The sequence below is a fragment of the Adiantum capillus-veneris genome, chromosome 2 (genome assembly GCF_014529385.1).
Source record: "Adiantum capillus-veneris isolate H3 chromosome 2, ASM1452938v2, whole genome shotgun sequence".
Lineage (NCBI taxonomy): Eukaryota > Viridiplantae > Streptophyta > Polypodiopsida > Polypodiales > Pteridaceae > Adiantum > Adiantum capillus-veneris.
The window spans coordinates 15,504,657-15,528,220 of record NC_140932.1 but is presented as its reverse complement, the minus strand read 5'-3'; positions in this window follow the sequence as shown (position 1 = coordinate 15,528,220).

Sequence of the window (23,564 nt, the reverse complement as noted above, 5' to 3'; positions counted from 1 at the left end):
ATGGGTGTGAGGTGCAACAAAATCCACAACCCAGAAATCTTCCCCTTTAGTGTAGCACTCACACAAAACATCCTCCCCTCAAAACACACTAGGGGGTAGGTACACAAATTTTCCTCCCCTTGACACAGAGGGTGTAAGCATACAAACCTCCCCTTGAACAAAGTAGGGTATAAACAAAAAATCCCTCAAACACAATGTGGGATCACACAAAATCCTCCCCTACAACACAAATGAGGGTATGCAGAATTACAAATTGAGTGCTTTCATAATATGTCCTTCATGAAGACAACCCCAAGGTGACTTTTGTTCTTTATGTTGTCATTGTCATCATCAGTATTGTCACAAGAAGCCATGTTGATTTTTCCTTTTTCCTTGTCTTTGTAGTGATTTTTGTTGCTTGAAGTTCTTGGTGGTTTGGTTGAATATCTGCAATGTTTTTAAGAGTGATTGGTTTGTCCACAATTTTCACAAAAGTTGACCAAAAAGAAATATTTGGAGAGGTGGTTGTCCCTTCCATAGTGTGTACACTTGAGGTTCTTTTTGAATGTACCTTTATTTGAAGAACCGACAACGTAAGCTCCTCCATTGTGCTGTTATTGGTGCCTTTTATCTTCTTTCTTGTAAAGAGTTTATAACATCCTCAAGAGATGGTATGTGATCCTTCTCCTTAAGTACAACTACAACTTGTCCATACACTTCATCTAGGAGTGCTTTTGTTGGAATTAGGGTTGCAGAGAAACACACACAACTTGGAGAAGACGAAGGAAGCTCAAGGCACATGTATATGGTAACAAATCCCCCCTGGAGTGATGCGGTGAACGAGAGCTGGCACATGAGTAAAGGGAAGTGCCATGCCCTGAGGACATGATCTGTCCACAAAGGGGAGTAAGCCCAAAGCTTTGTGGAAAGCTTCAAGCTTCTCACAAGACAATGCCTTTGTGAAAAGATCTACAAGGTTGTCCTGTGTTGGCACATAAGCCAAGCTGATCTCTCCTGCTGAGAGCCTCTCCCTGACATAGTGGTAATGCACCTCAATGTGCCAATGCGCTCTGACTGTCAGTGTAGATAGTGTTGGCAGTGTCCTGTCCAACACCCAAATCATCCATAAGGCGTCTGAGCCATACACACTCAATCGTAGCTGTGAAGACTGCCCTGTACTCAACCTCGCAACTCCAAGTGGCCACAATAGGTTGCTTCTTGCTCAACCATGATATACATGAACTGCCAAGCATGAAACAAAAACCACTTGTGGACACTCTCGTGTCAAAACAACCAGCCCAATCTAAGCCCGAAAAGGCATGTAAGTCTGGCGGCAATGATCCCCCCTTGGGATAAACAAGCCAAGATGTAAAGTGCCACTAAGGTAGCGGAAAATACTCTTGACAGCCTGCCAATGCTTAGACCCTAGGCTATGCATAAATCTGTTGACATGTGAGACTGTAAACTGAATATCCGGCCTCGTGTTGCATACATAAATGAGGCAACCAACAGCAGTTTGGTAAAGAGTGACATCAACAGGATCGCCAACATCATGTAGACTCAACTTCAAACCTGTTTCCATGCGAGTGGCAATATGTTTGCAATCCTCAAGTCCAAACTTACATAGCATGGCAACCATCCAATTTTCTGAATTTGTGCTTCATCAAAAGACAGAGGCTCCGCAACATCATGTAAGCTAGACACAGCTAAAGCATAACAATCTGATGCATAAGATGCATGGTGAGAGCCTGAACGAGTACGAATAGACAAAGGTGCATCCAATTTACTATCACGCAAAGTGTGCACCAACCATTTTGGCATACCTCTAGCCTGCTCATTTTTAGCCCTTTCCTCATCAAGTACATCATGTATATCTGTATCAGTAATAGGCTGATCTGTAACATTTTTGGAAACCCCCATAGGCTGTACATTTGCCTCATTGGAACTTACATTCGTGTTTCCACCACTGAAAAGAGGCAACAAAGTGTCATAAATGTCCTGTGAGCTTACATTACTGTCTCTAGTAGATGACCGCAAGGGCTGAACAGAATCTTCCACAAACACTACATCCCATGAAACCAGAATACATTTTGTTTGCGGATGATACAACCTGTAACCTTTGCTTTCAGCACTATAACCAACAAAAATACATTTGACAGTCTTATCATCCAATTTTCTGCGTTGTGTTTGTGGCACCAAAGCATATGCCAAATAGCCAAAAACACGCATGTGCTCAATAGAAGGCTTTCTATCATGCCATGCTTCACATGGAGTAATAGACTGCAAATCTTTCGTAGGACACCTGTTTAGTACATAAGTGGCACACATGATGGCCTCAAGCCAAAAAGAATGCGGCAAAGCTTGACTTTTGACCATACGTCATGCCATTTCCGTAAGTGACCTGTTTTCCCTCTTAGCAACACCATTTTGCTGAGGTGTATAAGGCACTGTACATTGGTGTTTTATCCCACGACTAGCCAAAAATGCACTGAATTCATGAGACATATACTCCCCCCCTCGATCAGAACGGAGGGCGCCCATAGTACATTTCGAGACATTTTCTGCCATAGCTAGAAATTGTTTGAAGCACATAAATACTTCAGACTTCGCTTTAAGCGGAAATACCCATGCATGTCTGGAGTAATCATCAATGAAAGTCACGAAGTACAGGTAATTGCCCAAGGACGAAGTTTGCATGGGCCCACAAACATCACTATGCACAAGCTGCAACCTGCATGTGGCCCTAGCCGAACCATCCTTTGGAAAGTTAGAACGCTACATCTTACCCAAAATACAGCCTTCACAAACATGTTTGATAGGTGCTTCAAGAGGCAGCAAAGAAGCAACCATATCAGATTTCTGCAAACGCAGCAATCTGGCCCTTGAATTTGCAACAGCATTTGCAAAGTTTTGCATCTGAAATAGCCCTTGAATTTGCAACAGCATTTGCAAAATTTTGTCCACACTTGTCATACAAAGTGAGCTTATACAGCCCACGGCACAAAAGGCCAGATGCAACAATTTCATCACCAAAACTGAGATCATGAACTGTACATCTGTCATCCACAAATTTGACTACAAGTCCAAGTCTAGCAAGTGCGGATACAGACAAGAGATTCTTCTTGATCCCAGTACATAAAGTGCATCAACAAGTGTGAAGGAACTGCCATTTACAACAGTAAGCACAATCTTTCCAACTCCCTGAATTGGATAAGAGGCATTATTGGCACAAGTGACTAAATTCCCATGAGGGACAGACTCGAGAGAGGTGAACAATTCACGATGTGAGGTAATGTGCTTTGTAGCACCACTGTCGAAATACCACACATGTGAATCTGCAGCAGCAACTGACAAGCATGCATCATGGACAGCAGGATTGTAAGTGCACTCTACGCTAAAAGCCCATTCTGCATCAACATCAGCAACACTATCTCCTTTCACAGAAGATTCAACAATGGCTGCATTTGTAGTAGAACCAGCATTTGCAGTGGAACCACCCTCTTCTTCTTAGCAAAAATATTGGCTGAATCCTCTTTAGTTTAATCTTTGGCATCATTTGTGCATTTCTCTGCAACCCTAATTCCAACAATTGGTATCAGAGCACGTTGCGTCCTCCCGGGCTTAGTCGCCAGCAGCTCTAGCACGCGCCTGCTCACTTTCTCCGATTTCAGTGAGCTTTGGCGAGCGTTCTTAGATTTTTGATTCGGGCTGAATCCTCTTTAGTTTAAGCTTTGGCATCATTTGTGGAAATCTATGTCCGAATTGTTGTGTTGTGGTCTCAAGGATGATTGGTGCACTCACACTTGGCTAAAATGACATAGAGATTGGAGTAACCTTATATGTATATCTTTCTAGGTTAATTGGATCAAAAAGTTTTTACTCTCATCCATATTTATCTACCATCAAAACTTGCACTCCTTAGGCATCTGTATATGTGAATGCATAGAGGTTCTTATGGTTTGTCAACTCTCCAACATTGGGTTCTACACACTTGTAGAAGGTATGTTGATCCCCATTTGTGAACCTATACAAGCCCTCATGAGTGTAATCCATTAGAAGTCTCATGAATTTGCTGGTTTTGATGAATCTCATGTTGGGTTGTTGATCAACGGATGATTCTCCTCTAGGTCTTCTCCCATTCCCATTGTTGATGGCATTGCAATATCGATTGTGATCTACATATCTCTGATTTGAGTAGAAAACCCTATTGGGGGATGATGTGTCATGGTTAAATCTCACTCAATACTCTCAAGATATTCTTTGACAAGCCCACCTTGGCTTAGTGTAACTTATCCCTTGTTGTCCCTGGTTAAGTTTCTCAATGACATGCCTTTGTGACCCTTTGGTTTATGGAAACTAGTTTTGGGTGCCCTAAAAGTTTGGAATTAGGAAACTTGAAAAAATTTGTCTTTTCTTCAGGCTTTACCTAACTCAATTTGGAGTTCTGTATCAAAAGTTAGAGAATTTTTGGTGAGCTGCACTTAAAGCAGTACTCAAATCAGTCTCAGGATCAGGACACGAGAACGTTTGCTTGTATCTTGGTCTCCAGAAGGTATTTTTGGCTCAAACTGCCGCTTGAGTGTACATACACAAAGTTCTTCCTTCTCCAAAAGATAAGCTTCCCTTTCACACTAAAGTTATTTTCTTTGATACCTAGGGCTTTCTAAATGGTTAGTGGCTCTCTCACATGGGCCTTTTACACATATCATGATATAATTACAACTCAAGAAATCGACTTTGAAATTAGATTACACCTAGTGTAGCTATACTAGCTCACAAAAATAACAAAGTACAAATACGTTAAAAATATGGTGTCTAGCTAGGTGGGCCCTCGTATGCTGAAATGGCCAAATAGTGTGCACCATCTTTTGGGCCATTCATTCTTGATGCAATTAGGATTGCAGGGATGCGCACACAACTTGGAGAAGATAAAAAGCTGAGGGAACATAACAAAGAGTGTATTGTTCAGTGTGCAAATAGAAAGATAAGTTAGTCCTAGAGTGATGGAATATATACAATGCACGAGGGGGAAATTGTCAAAATTGATGATGTGGAAGCATGGAACCAAGGAGAGACGCTATGTGTGTGTGTGTGTGTGTGTGTGTGTGTGTGTGTGTGTGTGTGTGTGTGTGTGTGTGTGTGTGTGTGTGTGTGTGTGTGTGTGTGTGTGTGTGTGTGTGTGTGTGGGTGGGGGGTGTGTGTGTGTGTGTGTGTGTGTGTGTGTGTGTGTGTGTGTGTGAGAGAGAGAGAGAGAGAGAGAGTTCTAAACTAAACAACCTTGGCAATGAAATTAGTATCCTTTACAATGGGGGCTAGGTGTGTTTATATGCTCACCTTAGCAAATTGACCTACCCAAGGTTTGACAAATAAGTAAATTATATACCTAAAGCCAAAATAAATATTGCAATCACATTGGGCTATTCACTTGAGATGCTACAAACCTTAACACGCTCTCTGAAGGTCATAGTGGATATAAATGGTGAGACCAAGTCGATGAAGAAGTGATCATGGACAGTCCAAACAATAGATGAAGAAGCGACCATGGACACTCCAAACAATAGATGTCATGCTAGTGGATACACCTCAAATTTTCTATTATCAATGTGTCACGTAAGAAGAATGCCATCTTGAGTACGATTTGCCTCATAAAAAGTTGAATTGTAGACCACACTATGTCCAAGAATCTCCATTCGTGAATTGTGAAAACATCACATCCAAACTTTCCTAGATAATGAACTTTGAACACGTCGTGTTTATAATCCAGCCACCAACAATAATGAATTGGCATGCACATATATAGTGTTTTAGATACAGTGCATTTGTTCCTTGCCAAATGCATGTGCTTGAACTTCGAGCCACGAGTTCAAACAATGATAACTTGACCTCCAACACATGGGTCCAAATCATTTATAGGGAGCACTATTTTTCCCTCTCTGCTACTCACAAGCCTCTCCCTTGCTACAGCTAGTGGTGGCAACACCACCCACTTGACTAGCAGGCTAGAGCCCTTACCACTATAGTCACACCAACATACTCCTTATTATCCTTCCCTAAGTCACTATCACTACTTTCCACATCATGATTGCCTTTGCCTTTGTCCTTTGTAGAGCTTTTGACTTTGCCTTTGGATCTGCAATCTTTAGACAAATGACCACGCTTCCCATAATTGTAACAGCGGCTATTGGACGTCTTTCTAGAATCGGAAGCAGTAAGTGCTTCACCACCTTTGTCAAAACTCAAATTTTAAATTGAGTCATTAACATGCTATCTCTTCAATGAGAAAAAAGTTGAGACCATCAAATTCTAGCTTTTCCTTTGTCATTTGTAGTCGTACTGTCTTAGACAACGTTTCCTACTCCTCATGCAATTGCATGAGTACCAAAGCAACCAATTCATTACTCATCAATGCACTTTTCATAGATGAGAGTTGATCATGAATAACCTTAGCCTTCATAAGAAAAGACTACATGGAACTTCCGATTGGAGGAAACTTGACGTCTAATAATTGTCCAAGAAGGGTGACCACTCGCATCATAGAATCTTGATCAAACACTTTGACAAGCCATAACCACATATCGTTGGTAGTCTTCAAAGTCTGTATGGCTAGATAAATTTTTTTTATAAGAGATTCTACAATGGGCGACATTGCCTTTGCATTGCTTGCATCCCAATCAACACATGATTCTTGATGCTCTCATCTGAAGGTGTGTGTACGTGTTTTTTTTGGGTCCCGTAAGCCTTTTCACGTGAACCAGAGTTGCATGATCAAATTCCAATCGGCGTAATTATCACCGTGCAGTTTGTCATTGGCACTCAAGCAAGGGGGGGCATGTTGCAAGTACAAGATCTGGAGAAAACTCGTCTACCTTCTTGCACTTCAAAAGGGATACATAATTCCCAAGCCACTGCACATCACTTTTACAACTCCTTTCCCACTTTTGGGTTTCACAACTCATCCTCAAGTCGCTAAAGAAAAACTTCCTTGATGCCTCTTTACTATTCTCCAAAGTCCCAACGCAAGCCCAGCGAGGTTTTGTAGTTTTTGGCTACAAGCAAGTGGAGAAGGAAAGTCACAATGGGGGGCAGGGGGTAGGGGTTGTTAGAAACACTGTTGGCAAGGGAAGCAAGGAAAGTGGAGCATTTTAAAATGATACCCACATGGAAGAAAAAATGCGGTCTCTACAATTTTGTGGAACAACCCCTACCATTTTAAAATGCTACCCACAAGGAAGACAAAAGGTGGTCTCTACCTTTTTGTGGAACAAGCCCTTGCATTTTAAAATGCAATCCTGGCGGGAATAGAATTCACTGCCAGTGAAGCGAAAAGGTGTTGCTTGCATTTCAAAATGTTGTGCTACTTCCTCCTTCAATGGAGCCCGTCTAAGAACACCACAAGATCATACCACACAAGGTATGCCTACATTTCAAAATGCTACAAGACATCAAGTAAGAAAACACTACGTGCAAACTGAAGCACCTCCTCTTCAAAATTTATCGTTGCTTGACATTCTCCTCCACCTCCAAAGCTTTGATACCGCATCAAAGTTGATGATATGGAAGTGTTGAACCAAGGAGAGAAGCATGAAGCATGAAGCATGAGAGAGAGAGAGAGAGAGAGAGAGAGAGAGAGAGAGAGAGAGAGAGAGAGAGAGAGAGAGAGAGAGACACTTTTGAACCAACCAATCTTAGCAATGAAAGTAGTATCCTTTACAATGGGGCCTAGGTGTTTTTATGTACCGACCTTAGATAATTGCCCTACCAAATAAGCAAAATAAATACCCAAATCAAAATAAATATTGGGATCACTTTGGGCTATTCACTTGAGATGCTACAAACTTTAACAAAAAGCTCTAGTGAGGGGAAATAGTGCCTTGATGGTCCTAAGTGTGTTCACATGCATCAATAACATATTTATGGTTACAAGTCCCTCTGGGAGTGATGTAGTGAACGAGAGCTAGCATATAGTGTATTAGAAAGTAACAAGCCCTAAGGACATATCAATCCACAAAGGGAAGCAACCCCAAAGTTTTTTGGAAAGCTTTGAAATTATTACAAGGCAATACATTCGTGAACAAATCTGCACGGTTGTCCTACATTGTCACATAAGTTAAGCTGATCTCTCCTGTTGAGAGTCTCTCCCTCATAGTGATAATGAGGTGATAATGTGCCTCAATGTTCTTTATGCGAGCATGCAAAATTGAGTTCCTTGTAGCTGCCAATGTGCTTTAATTGTAAGTGTAAATGATATTGATGGTGTCATGTCCAACACCCAAATCGGCCATAAGGCGTATGATCCATACACACTCAACCGTAGCTGTGAACATTGCCATGTACTCATATTTACGATTGGAAGTGTCCACGATAAGTAAGTTTCTTCTTCCTCAACCATGATATGCATGGATTTCCAAGCATGAAACAAAAACCACTTGTGGACATTCATGTGACATAACAACCAGCCCAATTTGAGTCCAAAAAAGCATGAAAATCTGGCAATTATGATCCCCTCTTGGGATAAAACAACCCAAGATGTAGAGTGCCACTCAACTAGCAAAGGATCATTCAGGCCAAAATGATCCTAAATCAAACTTCTGAGCACACACCGAGCTTGACAAGCTTTCCGTAGTAGTACTTGACTTTTTGAGGATACACCTTCTCTAATACCAAATGTTCGAATTAGGGTTGCATGGATGCACACAAAAGCTGGAGAATATGAAGAAGATCAAGGCACACAATAGAGAGTGTATTGCTTAGTGCGCAAATAGAAAGATAAGCTAGCCCTAGAGTGATAGTGCATATACAATGCACGAAGGGAAAGATCTCCTAGTGAGGGAAAAAGTGCCCAAATTGTGTTAAGTGTTTTCACACACATCACTACCACAATAAATGGTAACACTTTTTGCAATTCTCACTAATGTTGCAGAGGGGAGGAAACCCCCTCTTTTGGGCCTTTCTTAGGTGTTTTCCTCCACTCCGTGTGTTCAAAATAGGCAAGGTGGAGTCATTTCTTAGGTTTTATGGTGTTTTGGATGCAATGATGGTCTCAAAATCAGCCTTTTATTAACAAAAAAAACACCTTTGTCAAATTTATTCTAGTCATTCATACTATCTTGCATTAAGAATCTTAAATAAAGCACATCAATTAAAAAAATGATGGCTATGAGGATTGTATGCAAGCCATTCAAGCCACTATGGTGATTATAATGTAGAGAAAAAAAGGCAAACATAAGTCTATACCTAGATTGCATAAGGGTGTATAACCCAAGGGTGGTGTGGGTCTTTGAGTGAGCTTGATTTCCTCGTATGAACAATACAACAAGTAGTTTAAGAGAGGAGAGATATTTGACATGCAATATAGGAACCAATTGAACTTAAGAGAAAAATCTTTACAAAGAGTCATTGGAGAAACCCATTAGACATAGGGAACCAATTGAGCAAGGCCCTTTTCAAATTACTACAAGCTTCATAATATCTTAATTACTCAACTAAGCATGTTTTGTTTAAGTGGATAATTACTCCTTTGTTATCTTGCAAGCTGGGGTGATCAAAAGGATTCATTTGCACCCCTAATACACAAGAAAAAAACTTCATTGAGATAACAATCATGGGATAACACATCAAAAATGATGTTTTTGATAATGGAAAAACTATGACAATAAACTATAAAATTTTATTGGTGGTCTAATTCAAAAAACCGACATTCAAACACAATATTTTTAGAGATCACAATCAATGCAAGACTCTACTTGACTTGAATGGATCAAAAGGCCCATAGCTTCCTTGAACATCCCTTTCTAGGTGTATCCTCCTATAAGGACATTCCAAAATCCCATTGGGACAATCCTTATAGAATGATTTCCTACTTAGCAATTCAAAAAAGTTTTCCCTCTTAGCTCTGTCAAAATCCTCCTTGGAGAGAGGTCCTTGAGGCCCCCTAGTTCTCTTAGATTGCTTCCTATCTACAAGGATATATTTTAGCTCTCTCAAAATCGTCATTGGAGAGAGGTACTTACAGCCTTCTGGTTCTCTTAGATTGCCCACTATCTACAGGGAGGTATTTTCTCTTATGAATCCTATGATATGCTACACGAGAATATCACTTACTTCTTGAGCTCACAATCTAGACCTCTAGAAAAGACATGCATTTCTTATAATCCTCTAATCCATCAAGTTTGTCAATGACATCTTAATAATGAGAGTTATATTGGGTCATTGATAATGAGAGGTCCTCAAGGCCCCTTGGTTCTCTTAGATTTATTGCTAGCTACAGGAGGATATTTTCTCTCATGGCTAGTATAATATGATGCATGTGAGATATCACTTGCTTCTTGAGCTCAGGATCTAGACCTCTGCAAAAACCACAGACTCACTCAGAATCCTCTAATCCATCATATTTTAGAATGACATCTTGATAATGAGACTTATATTGGGTGAATGATGGATGATGTATCATTGAACATGTATCCCAATATGACCAATTTCTATCCTTCTCATTAGCATGGAGGAACTTCTTGCAATATGCACTCTCAAATGCAGCCCGCATCTTGGGATGAGTGTATGGTTTATATGTCATCCACCACTTGTAGGCCTTGCCTTCAAGTGAGAGACTCATTTGCAATCACATGATGGCATTTAGAGTATGAAATATGGATATATCTCCACTTGCTGGGAAATGTATTCATTGTGTCTTTGTTATTGTCTCTCTCCTCACCACAAAAATGAGGAGGCTCCATACTTGTGAGTAATTTAGCCACCTCTTTTGAGATTGCAATAAATCAATCTCATGGGACGAACCTACCCCTTGGGTGTATTATTTTGAGGAAGATTCTCCTTGCGCATTTACTCCTTGGCTACCCTATTTGCAGCTTCTTGATGCATAAAATTGTCTATCAAATCCATGAGATGAGTCATGTTATCGTTAAGTGTAGCTAGTTAAGCCTTTAAAGCATTTATATCCATGTCTTGCACATTAAAATCCTTGATTTTAATCAAATCAAATCATTGTCATATGTAGCATCCTTATTTTTTCTAGCTATGCAGGTATCAAATGGAGGATCAAACCACTCAAGAAGTGGTGAGCCTTGCTTAAGTTAAAATGGGGAGTTGAGACATGTGAAGCCATGGTGCATAGTGTACCGATAAATAGTAGAAAAATCTTGAAAAAACTGCTCCTTGAGAGATCTCAATCAACATGGAGTGATTGGCAGAGGTATCATCAAAGAAAGGTCCTCGTGCTCTTCTCTCTCTCTCTCTCTCTCTCTCTCTCTCTCTCTCTCTCTCTCTCTCCATGACTAAGTATATTGCTGATGCTAATTAACAACAAAACATGCTATTACTTTTATTAATTCTTATACATTTCTCTTTTCCAACCTGATTTATTAATCTTTGTAGATCTTATCACCCGCGAGGTGTTTAAGGCCTTGAGATTGAGTCATATGAGTTCATTGTTGATAAAGTATATTCACAACATGATGTCAAATTCTAGAGTCTCCATCTTGCTAATTTGATTAGCAAGAAGTGTGATTAGCATTGTAAGTAATCACATGCTCTTTGGTTAAAGTGAGTAGTTAATACAAAGTCCTTTCAAAGAGGGGGTTAGCTCGAAAAATTTCAACCTTGAACTAGTGTTGAATTTTGTGTGTGTGTGTGTGTGTGTGTGTGTGTGTGTGTGTGTGTGTGTGTGTGTGTGTGTGTGCGCGCGTGCGCGCGCGTGCGTGCGTGCGTGATTGAATATTGATGAAATTGTGCATGTCTTTGCAAAATGTTATGTTACAGCATGTTTAGTTATAAACAAAGTAACTAATCTACAAATTAATATATATTTTTCCATTTCTATATCATCAATACTCTAACATTGGTAACGCGCGCGCACGCGTGTGTGTGTGTGTGTGTGTGTGTGTGTTAAAGTATGTTTAGTTATAAACAAAGTAATTAATCTACAAATTAATATATATTTTTCCATTTCTATATTGTCAATACTCTGACATTGGTAATAACATATCTTTTCAAGGTTATTCTTTCTTTTTAAAGAAAGGAAGGTTCTTGCATTGAGCATGAGAGGTTGAGCCTATGAATAGACAGGATAAGGGAGACAAGGATCAATTAACTCGTACATAATAGATGCTTAAAAACCTCGGATTCTGTAGTCTTAATAGTGGACTTTACGGGGTACCTAAGGTTCTACCTCTATCGAGTTATCAGGAAGCTCAAAAGGATCTTGCTCACTAAAAATGGGAAATGTCATGACCCTCCTTCTCTAATCTGATTAATTAATTGAGTTTAAACCAAGAGTGTGTGAAATCCATATGTCATAAAATCTAATATCTAACCCACCAAATAATTTTCTCATATTAAACTGGGAGAGCTTACGGGTCTATCTCAACACGGGGCCAAAGGTAAAGGGGTCCAAATGACAGATGATTTGTCAAATAGAAAGGCTAGCCAATGGAGCTTAAATACCTTAGGTTAGCTTCATTAAAGACCTCCAATGGATTGTGTTAAAAGTCCTTTGACGTTAGGTAAGCTAGGGTTGAGCTTGAGGTGGGAACCGTGTCGAAGCTTGAGGTGCTTGTCATACTTGCTGACTAAGATGCTTGAGGTACTTGTCGTGCTTGATGACTAAGATGCTTGAGGTGCTTTTCGTGCTTGCCGACTAGGGATCTTGTGGGAATACTACCCAAGCTTGAGGTGCTTTGTCGTGCTTGCTGACTAAGGTGCTTGTGTTCCAAAAGACAACAAAATCCCTACAAAGGACAGGGCGAGCCCTAAAGCTAGGGGGATGAGAGAGAACACATACACACACAAACACAGAAGGTAAGACCAAGCCTCAAGAGGCAACAAGGACACAAGTAAATCCCCTACCCATGTTTCCCTCAAGGTGTGCCTGAATCCTATTGGATAGGCTTAAAAGGGGTCCAATGAGAATTTAGATTAATTAAATAATTATCTAAGCAATTATCAAGCCTCTCTCCCTCAAAGGGGAAAGAAGGACACTTGACCAAAACCTACCCTTGTTGTTTGATATGCCTCTTTCATGTGATTGGCTAGGCCTGGAGGGGTCCAATGAGCTTCAAGCATGAGCTACAAGGGGGGGGTCGACCAAAGAGAAGCAAGGGGTGTGCTTGGGGGGTATACTCCCTCATACTCTCTCTCATTTTCTCTCATACTTCACTTGGTTAAGGGCAAGAACTCCATCTCTATCTCCTCTCTCTCTCTCTCTCTCTCTCTCTCTCTCTCTCTCTCTCTCTCCCCTTCTTTCTTAGTGTGCATGTTGACTTCGGATCCCTCCTCCTTTTGCATCTATCAATGATAAGCAACCCGCCCACCTCCCTTCTCTCTGTTTGTTGTGCAGTCCCTACCTTTGTCCATGCATGCTTGACATCCTGCCACCTCTATTTTTTTGTGTTTCCTTTTTTATAAAGTTTATTCTTATTTAATTTTATTTCATTAATTTTTTAATATTTCTTGTTCCTTCTCTTGCTTCCCACATGTATCAGACACCCCGTACACGCACCATTCACGAGCATTTACGCTTGATTATGCACATTTATAATAGACATGTCCGAAGAGTTTGAATTTGCCATATTAGGTCCGATTTGATTAGATTTGATGAGACAAATTGCACGCACAGATCCTATTATTACACTGATTTTGATTTTTACCTACATTTTGCATGTTGATGAGCTTTAGAGCCCATTCACGTGCAAGATTTTGACTTGGTTTGATTCTAAGTGTTGATCACATACTTGTGTATAGTCAGAGCTTGATTTGGTACATTAATTGATTTCTTACCATGACTTGGGCCTAGATATGATTTTTAGAGCCAGTTCACATGTAGTAACTCCACGTTAGCCCTTGGCTAGCCTTTGATTGCTAGATTATGCACGCTAGCTAGTGCATTTGCTTATAGACTTCCTTGACGCTAGATTTGACCTAGATTGACAGAGTTTGGAGATCAAGATCTTGAGGCCCTATTTGACACGCTATTGTGGGTTCATGGTGAGCTAGATGGATTGCATATCTTCACAAAAGTAGACATCCAACATGGATATATCCAACTTTAGGCCACAAATAGTCAAACACCTAGGTTCCAGATACTTAGGGCCTGAGCACATCTGACATTACTAGAGCACCTTTTGATGGTTTTACTACATCATATAGACACATGACGGGGGATAGTCCAGAGCATATTACGTTAGCTCTTCATGAGGATCTCCTAGACACCCTTGATCTTCTACATACTAGATCTTTGCACTTGTTTGACATTGGACCCTTGTACTCTAATGAGTATTAGAGGATGTACATGAGAGAGACAGCCAAACCTGGAGAGTATCCTCCCTACGGCACAGTTAGCGCTATCCCACTAGGTTCCTTACGAGATTCCTATAGGAGCATTTATGATAAGGCTACCTATATGTTGTTGTTTGGACTACACTATTTTTCTTCTGGATTAGTATTGTTGAGCCTATGGTAGACCGATGAAAGGACCGCCAATAGAGCCGGCATGACTTAGATCACCTCCAGGATTCACATCATCCATGCCACCACCTAGGAGACAAACCTTTGTTGAGATCATGGTAGAGGCAACGATTGATATGGAGCACATGAGCCAAAGCCTTACCACTAAACCGCCAAAGTTACCATGCCTAGAGAGGCTATAGAGATCACACCACACACTATGAACACACTAGACACGGAGCTTTCTAGATCACATGCATCAAATATGTTGATGAGTCATAAATCACCACCTAGAGACACAATGCAGGTACCGCTTGAGGATAGAGTTTCCATGATGAGTAGAGAGCACCATACAGAGATTATGTTATTTTTCTTAGGCTATAGAGTAGTCATACCTTGGTTTGTTGACCTTGATGGACATAGGCACCTTCTCAGATAACATTGACCCTTCAATATAGTAAGGAGTCAAAGTTCATAGACGTCACATTTGCTCAACCAAGTTCTTTACTGATGAGCTCAAGGGCACATATATTTCACAGTCGATTAATCCCATATGATGTTGTAGATAGTGCAATCCAAATGATTGTTTGGACACCCAAGGATAGTGCAACTATGTAGATTGGAGCACACATTGACTTATGTTGATGATGTGGATGTAGATATCAACAACAACATACCACAAGAAATTTTGAGCCAATGATGAACCTTATGGTATATCTTGTTGGAGATCCTCGTGATAGGAGTTATAATAACATAGATGGTACTATTTATTCCATGATGATTAGATTTCCCTATTCTCTAGGGCATGGCCAAGATACCATAGTTAACGACCACACAGAGTCCATAGACACCTTCTAGACAGACTTCCCCTACTAAGTCAGCTCACAAAACTTTATCACATGGATAGATCTTGCCTCAGAGCACACTTGATCAGTTGAGATCTAGAGTGATTGAGATGAAGGAGACAAATGCCCAAATTGACAATAGGATGAGTACACCAGAGAGCACTAGGGTGAATATTCTAGAGGTTGTTACTTGTTCTCTAGAGGACACACATCCTAGTGAGATTACTCCTATGCTAAAGATGAGTATTGAGCCATTAGAGAAAGATAGAGTGTTGGATTCTACACTAATTAATGATTCTAGTGCACCTATCATAGAGGTAGATATCCCACTAGAGCCTATACTTGAGTAGATTGCATATGCATATTACCACAAGAGTGATGACCTTATAAGTGAGTCATCAAAGACTAAGATACCTATAGATATGATACAAATAGAAGCTTCCATTGAGACACATGCTCATGGGTATCAATGACTAGATAGATCTAGGCAAGAGTAAACCATTAAGGGATCCCGAGACACTTAGTTCATTGACCACACAATCACAGGATGATGTCATCCCTAGGCCCATTAGTTATGCTATAAATTTTACCATCCATATGGAGCCAGGTGCTAGTCAGTCAATGACTATTAGATAGGGAGCTAGGAGATTGCAAATTATTTTTTTTGGAGAGAGTTCTCTTATCCCTCCTAGTTGCACTAGACCCTTAACTTGTACATATTGACTATGGTGCACTAGAACTATGCCCATATACTAGAGGCACTTTTTTCCCTTTGGGTTTTTCCCTCTAAACATCCAGGTTTGAGACCTTAGTATAGCATTTATTTTTATTTTTATTTAGGTAATAAAACCTTCAATTCTATGTTGGCACATCTTTCTAGGTGGTAGTGTTTGGTCTTATGATTTTGTAGCATAGATGGACTTCAATTTTCATCGTGCAACATGGATATATTAAGCTTCAATAGAGCAGGTTTATTTCCACATCTATTGAGGAGATACATCATGTACCTCCAAGTGTACTACTTTATATGCTTCATGTTTGTGGACATTTATATTTTTTGATTGTGGTTTTTTATCGTTTGATTGATTTAACTTAACTATGTTTTGTTAATGTATAAATTGTCTTTGCTTTAGTTAATCGACCTAGAGTTTAGTCTTATCATTGAGCCTTGAAGTTAGTAGCCCGTGATTTTAGGTTAACACATTCACTTGACTTCTAATCATAGTTGGTAAAATTATTTGAATGTTTGAGACCTTAGGAGTGTTTTAAGCATAGAAAATCTTGCTCATTCAGACAACAAAGAAAATGATAAGCACACATTAATTACATTGGTGTTGGCCTCTCCAATCACAACATGCCAATCAAGGCACTTCATCAAAAGCTACACACACAAGGTGAATGGTGCTAGAGTTTCATAAAACCCATCCACACACAAGGTGAATCGTGCTAGATGTTAATATTGCAAATCGAATGCTCGTAGAAGTATAGGAGTGGTTAATAAGTAAGAGTCATCACACATACTCAAATCTAGAATAATGAGAAAGGTGAAACTACTTCATGACATAATGGAATAAAGAAGAAGTAGATTAATGAAAAAAGTAGAGACTAGATTAATAATGCTTCTCTAATTACAATGGATTAGCACTAGCTTCTTAAGCATGGGTATTAAGCTCAAAGCTAAGCTATCCATAGAGTGAACACTCAAGAGAGAGAGAGCTCTCAAAAGTGGATCCTCAAGAGTGGACATTCAAGAATGAAGCGTCCTTGCTTAAAGGCTTCCTTATAAAGGCTTTCACCACAATCCCTTCTACTATGGGTTTAAGTTTGAGCCCTCTAGCTAGCATATACAACTTTGGAACTCCCAATGAGCCCAAGACCTTATACAAATGTGGATAGGAATTGCTATGCACATCCATAGCATATCTCCCGCTTGATGTATCATTCGGTGTAGCCTGTGTTAGCGGCTACTAACATTCTCCCCTTCCTAATTTGGCACACGTCCTCGTGTGTCGGTGAAGCAAAACACGGTGACATGGTAGAAAGCAAGTCCGTCGAAGAATGTTGAGCTGCATATCATAAGAACAAGAAATGATCATCAAAGGCCAACAAGGATAAAAACATGAAGTACAATGAACAATCATGCAAGTGATTTTTTTCTTCTAAAAGATGGGTGAATCATAGTAAAAAACTAAACAACACAAAGAAAAAAAACACTACACTATTGTGAAGATTAAACCACTTGAAATTTGAGTTTTATGCATGAAACACAAGCAATCAATTATGACGCTAGGCTAATGCAAGTTCATAAACCTACTAGCCTAAAAACTATGTGACCAATATTAATAAATCATTTAAGTCTATCATGTCTACGGGCTATAAAAAAAGCTCATAATCTATTAGTTCATTGTCATAGATTTTTGAAGCTCATGGAAGTTTTTTTTTTTTCATCCATTGAAAAAAGTAAAACACGTCACAATGCTACCACCCAAGGCAAGTCTAGGCGCAACTCTCGGCTCCTTGAACCCTCAAAAAGGTGTTTCAAAAGCCTACTAGCCTACCAAGGCGACGGCTAACCCCTATCAGACTAGGGCATCGGTTTAGGGCCTTGACCAAGCCAGCCAAGGTGATTCCCCTCGCCTGCCAAGTGCCAATAATGTGCTAGGCCTTACAAGACACAACATAAGATAGAAATTTTCTTTTCATGTGTCTAGTAGCATTTTTGCTACTTTTTCTTGACACTTTTTTGCTTCATTGTTTCAGTTTTTAGCACTTTTTTATTGCTTCCAACATGAGAGTTTTTATGGCAGATGGACTAAAGGACTAAAGCCTAATCATAGCCCTAGGTCATGTTAAAAATGAATAAAGTATTAAGACTATCACTACGAGTATAGGACTAGCAAGAAATGAATCTACATTAACCTAAGGTCAAAGCCAATTATCTATGATTAGCACACATAAAACCTAATTTTTTGATGAGTTAATATTCACAAAGCAAAGTGTTGAAACTTTAGTATGCCTAGCTTTTGAACATGAAAGAACCATAGCTTAAAAGAAAAAATTACTTAAGCCAAGCATAGAGTATGGAGAGATGAACAAAAGAGAAAAATCATGGAAGGATTTCACCTATTCATGCTCTTTTGAGCATCCTTGAGCAATCATCCACTTTGTGTAGAGAAGTCTCTTGATCTATTCATTACAATCCAAGCATTTTGAAGCTAAGTGTAAACACAAGCTACAAAAGCCATTTATTGAAAGCAAAAAGCACACAAAAACAACTAATGAAAACCTAAAGCTATGGTCTTACATACTTGAATTTGCCAAAGGAAAAAAATCCAACGGAAAAAAATGCCTTTGGTTATGCACATGATGCTCTTTAGTAGCAAGTCTATGCATACATGTCAAAAATGAGAGAAAAAATTGCTTGTAAATAATCACATATTGCAATGTTAAAACCTCTCATGCGTAATTCAAAAGTTGATTAGATACTAGCTCAATTGAAATATGGAATTTAAAACAAGCAAAGAGCTAGAAACAATACAAATTGATGAAATAAAGTGACTCTTGAAAGTCAAATTTTACATTTTTAAAGCCTGCCAAAAGGGTTGGCTAACAACTAGCTCACATGAAATTTTACAATTTAAGAGCAAGCTATGAGCTAGAGATGACTTCAACTTTTAATGGAATGAAAGTACATGGCTCTTAATAGCCAAAATTTGTACTTGAAAGCTCTCAAAAAATTTGAGTAAATACTAGCTCCAAATGAAAACAATTAACTTTTGACCAAGCTATGAGCTAGCATGTATACAACTTTTAATCCAAAGAATTGGAATGGCTCTAGATAGCCAAGTTTTTACAATATATTGCACTGATGACCCCTTCTTGGATCAATGAATGTTTTTGTTGTCCACAACCCTTCAAAACAATTCAAATCATTAGTGCTCTTAAGCATTTGAACATCCAATACAAGCACTAAAAGCATGCTCAATCACAAGCCTGAAATTTTATTGCCCTCTCATGGTCATTCAAAGAATCTCAATTTTAGTGCTATGTAGGGGTACCGTTTTTCATTTAAACCAAGCACTAAAAATGTACACTCAATGCCAAGTCCAAATTTTAATGCACATTCTCGAACAAGCATCAATTTAGTGTCAATGTAGCTTAGGATGAATCCCACATGCATGCCAAAAAAGAATTTTTCTTTTTAGTACAAAAAATTCAATCAACATAAGCACTAAAAGTTCATTCTCAATCACAATCTCAACATTTTCAATGCCTTCCATGCACAAAATATCCATGAATCATCATAATGAATGGCATACAATTGATGGTTATATGCTTTTTCGTACATATCACATATGGCATACATAGGAAAGAGAGACAAAAAGCATATGATGACATAAATTTTATCTCTACAAAGGCAATCCGCCCAAATTTTGTATCATCGAGTAAATTGTTGCCCAAGAGCTCGATAATTAGTACATAAAAGCATATGATATGTACTAAAAAAAAGTCATGATTAATCACAAGCATCGCAAGTCTGATGTAATCCGTGCTAGAGTCATCACAACGGATATGCATAAAATTGATTCTTCGGGCTAGTCTCATGTAGGAACATACAAGTTAAGAGAAAGTGTCGTCGATCAAATCACGCATAATACAAATCAATTTTTTCTGGCACTAAAAGGGAATCGTGTAAGCAATTGTCCCTCGACCCCTATCTTTTTGCAAAACTCGTTTTGACATTGCCTTATACCTTTGATTTCTTCTTTCTCACTGAATTCAAACTGTCTCAAGTAGAATCTCATTGAGCTTGAAGGTAAGGAGGGTGTAAATATCCTTTAGTTTAAATTTTTCTTTTTCTTTTAAAAAAGATAAAATTCATTTTTTTTATTTTTAGACGGCGACGCGCTGCAGCCTGCGGGGATACGGGAGAGAGAGGAGGAGGGATAGCATGGGTGGGGGCACTGAGCAAGTGTGTGTGGGGGTGTGTATGAAGGTGTGGGCTCAATAAGGCAACAAGACAAGCAAGGGTGTGTGTGTGGGTGTGTATGAAGGTGTCGGCTCAATAAGTCAACAAGACAAGCAAGGGTGTGGGGTAACTGGGCCATGGCAACTCGGGTGTGTGCGTCAAATCAGGTAAGCGCAAAATCCATATGATGCCGCCATTGGCGCGTTTATGGACTACACGGGGTGGCCAGGCTGCACTGAAATGAGGGGTTTGGAGGCATCATGTGATGTGCAACTATGGTGGGTCAACAGGAGACCAAAACGGCGGTTCTTTATTGGTCAGTCGCCTGAGAGAGTGGGTGTCTGTGAGCTACTCGCTGGAGCAATTGACGATGTGGCCTCTTCACAAGCCTCCAAGGCAAGCACATGAGGGTTGGGTACTGAGCACGGATAATATTTGTGAGTGTTTCCATTGCTTGGATTGAGTGTAGGAACTGTGGTGCAGGTCGGGTGATTATGGGCACAAGGAAGTCGAGCAAAGCAGCTAGGGAGTGGTGGCACGGATTGTGCAAAGAATGGCTCATGAGCACCATACGGCACTGAATCAAGTAGTTGTTGTGGAATGCTTGGAGCCGGCTCATGACTTGTGTGTGAGCATTCAACTGAGAACGCGGGCAGGGACTGCACGTCTATGATTGCATTAAATTAATGCAACTAGAATCTCACAAAAAGTCACCAAAGCCTACAGTGTTAAGGTGGGCATGAGTTCTAATAATAGATATGCATCCCATGCTTGCCAACCAGCGCATCAGAGTTTGTGGGTGTGTGGTTGAAGTTGCGAGCCAGGTCGGCAGTCAAATACGAAAAAATGATGAGGTCAACAAGGCACGGTATCAATAAGGCGCAAGTGGCTACGAATAGCAAGGATGTGTACTATGTAGGACAGTAGGAGTGTGTGTGGATAAGCTTTTCATGGCAGAGGAAATGTTGGCCGCTTTTGATAAGTAGGCTGGACCGAATTAGTCGATATTGGGTGAGTGGGTCAGTGGACAAAAATAAATGGCATACACCAAGCTAGGTAGACAAAATGGCCAAGTCCAGTGAGTTGGTGATTTTGTTGTTTTTCTTAAATTGGGGGTGTGTGTTGAGGACCAGTGCCATAATCGTCAACTAGTGTACATGTGTGTATGGGTGTGACTCCCTCTTTTTTTTTTTGAAAAATATACCTCAAGAGGAGGTTCTCACATGGATAGTGACCAAAAGCAAGGAGGGTTTATATGCTTTGAAATTCATCAAAGTTTACTAGCGAGGTTAGCGGCTCAACCATGGCATGACACAAGAGTGTTTTGGAGCTCGTAAATTTTTCTTCTAGAGTTGAAAGTTGACAAACCAAACTCTTTAATTGGCCTTTCAAAACAAACAATCAAGCTATACACAAGATCAACTCAAATGTTTTGGCACAAGATATTTTAACAAGCAAGAACCCTGAGTGCACACCAGATCTCGACACCAAACCTTTGTAGCCCTCTCTTTTTTCTCCATCTCTAGATACGCATAAATTGAATGCACACACACATGTAATGCACAATCCAATTTCCAATTACACTCAATTGATCGTTGCCTCATGCACTCACTTGCAAGATCAAACCATATCATCAATCATTGCAATCTTGAGTCGCTCATTACCAAAATTTTCTATCATCCAAACCCAATTGGCTTGTCATTTTGGTCTGTGAGGCTACACACAATTGATTATGGCATTTTTCATGCACAAATTATGAAAATTTTACCATTTTCAATCAAATTGGCATACAACTCAATGGCAATACATAAAATCATTCTCAATTATGTGAAATTGAGTCATTCCTCTCAATTGATTTGATGACACACACAAAAATGTTTAGGTCTATTCAATCATTATGATTAGGGCTCAACACCAATCATTCATTTCAATTTGGATAGATTATGCCATTCCATAGGCACATACATTAGTGCATTTTTTCCATGTTCATCAAATTGATTCATCATTAGCATGGCAATACACTAAAAATGTACACAATTCAGTACCAATTGAGTGATCTATCTCAATCTTTAAGCCAATTTATGATCAAGTATTTGGCCAAATTTATCATCATAATTGGTAAAAATTACCAATTATTCATTCACACATTGGATTGCACATGCCATTGATTGGCACACGCACCCAAATTTAGGGCAAAATTTTATGAAAATAATCCATCAATTTATCAGTGCAATGCTAAAATTGCAAACTCGATCAAGCATAAATGAATGCATACATGCTCAATTTCTTAAAATTAGCACTATTTTGACCCAATCAAGCAATGAACACACACTCAAAAATTAAGCACAAAAGTTCAAATCTGGCTCAATTGGCAATGCATTTAGGCTTATACCTAATGATTGCACACACATTTTAAGAATATTCCATAATCAAATACCATTTGGATGCCCCAATTGACCATCAATCATTGAAAATCACGTGGTCTTGGATGGGTGCACACACTCAAATTTTGCCCTTTTTTTTGGCAATTATGCTTATTCAATGATTGAATTAGCCTAGCATACACATCAATTACATGATTACATACTCACATATCATCAATTCCATCAATTTCTATGCATGCACACACTCAAGATTAGGTGCACACACACTTGAATTTTTTGACAGTTTTTTTTCCCTCTTTGGTGCATTACACACACAATGATTTTCATGCACACACATGAATTCTTGATGAGAATTAAGCATTATCTTGACACACACAAAGTTCATTAGTCAAAATCTGACCATCAATTTCATTCCAAGTGAATCAAATTAGGTGCAAAGTGTAGGTCAATTGAGTTACACACCTAATTTTAGCAAATAATTAGCACACATTTAACCACATTAATCAATCAAGAACTGACATGAGCAAGTGAGTGCACTTACATCATAATCACACTCCAAGCTATTTCTTTGCTCCACATGAAGACACATCATTGCATACACAAGTGTGTGCACCATCAAATCGGCTTCAAAATTGACCATTGTAGGCCAAATATCAAACATTTAAAAATCATCAAATTAGGCATGGATTAGCACAATTGACTTGATAAAAGTGTTGATTCCATCTCTTGTAAGGGGATTAAACATATATTACACTTCAAATGTTACGGTTAGGTTAGCAAAGTTAGTCAAAGATTAGTAAAAATTAGCATGGAATTAGTACAATTAGCAATGAATGAAGCGAAATTAGTAAGGGTTAACATGAAATTAGTGAATTGGGGGTAGAATTGGGGGTTTGGGATATTCATAACTCAACAATTAGCTTCAATTTCTTG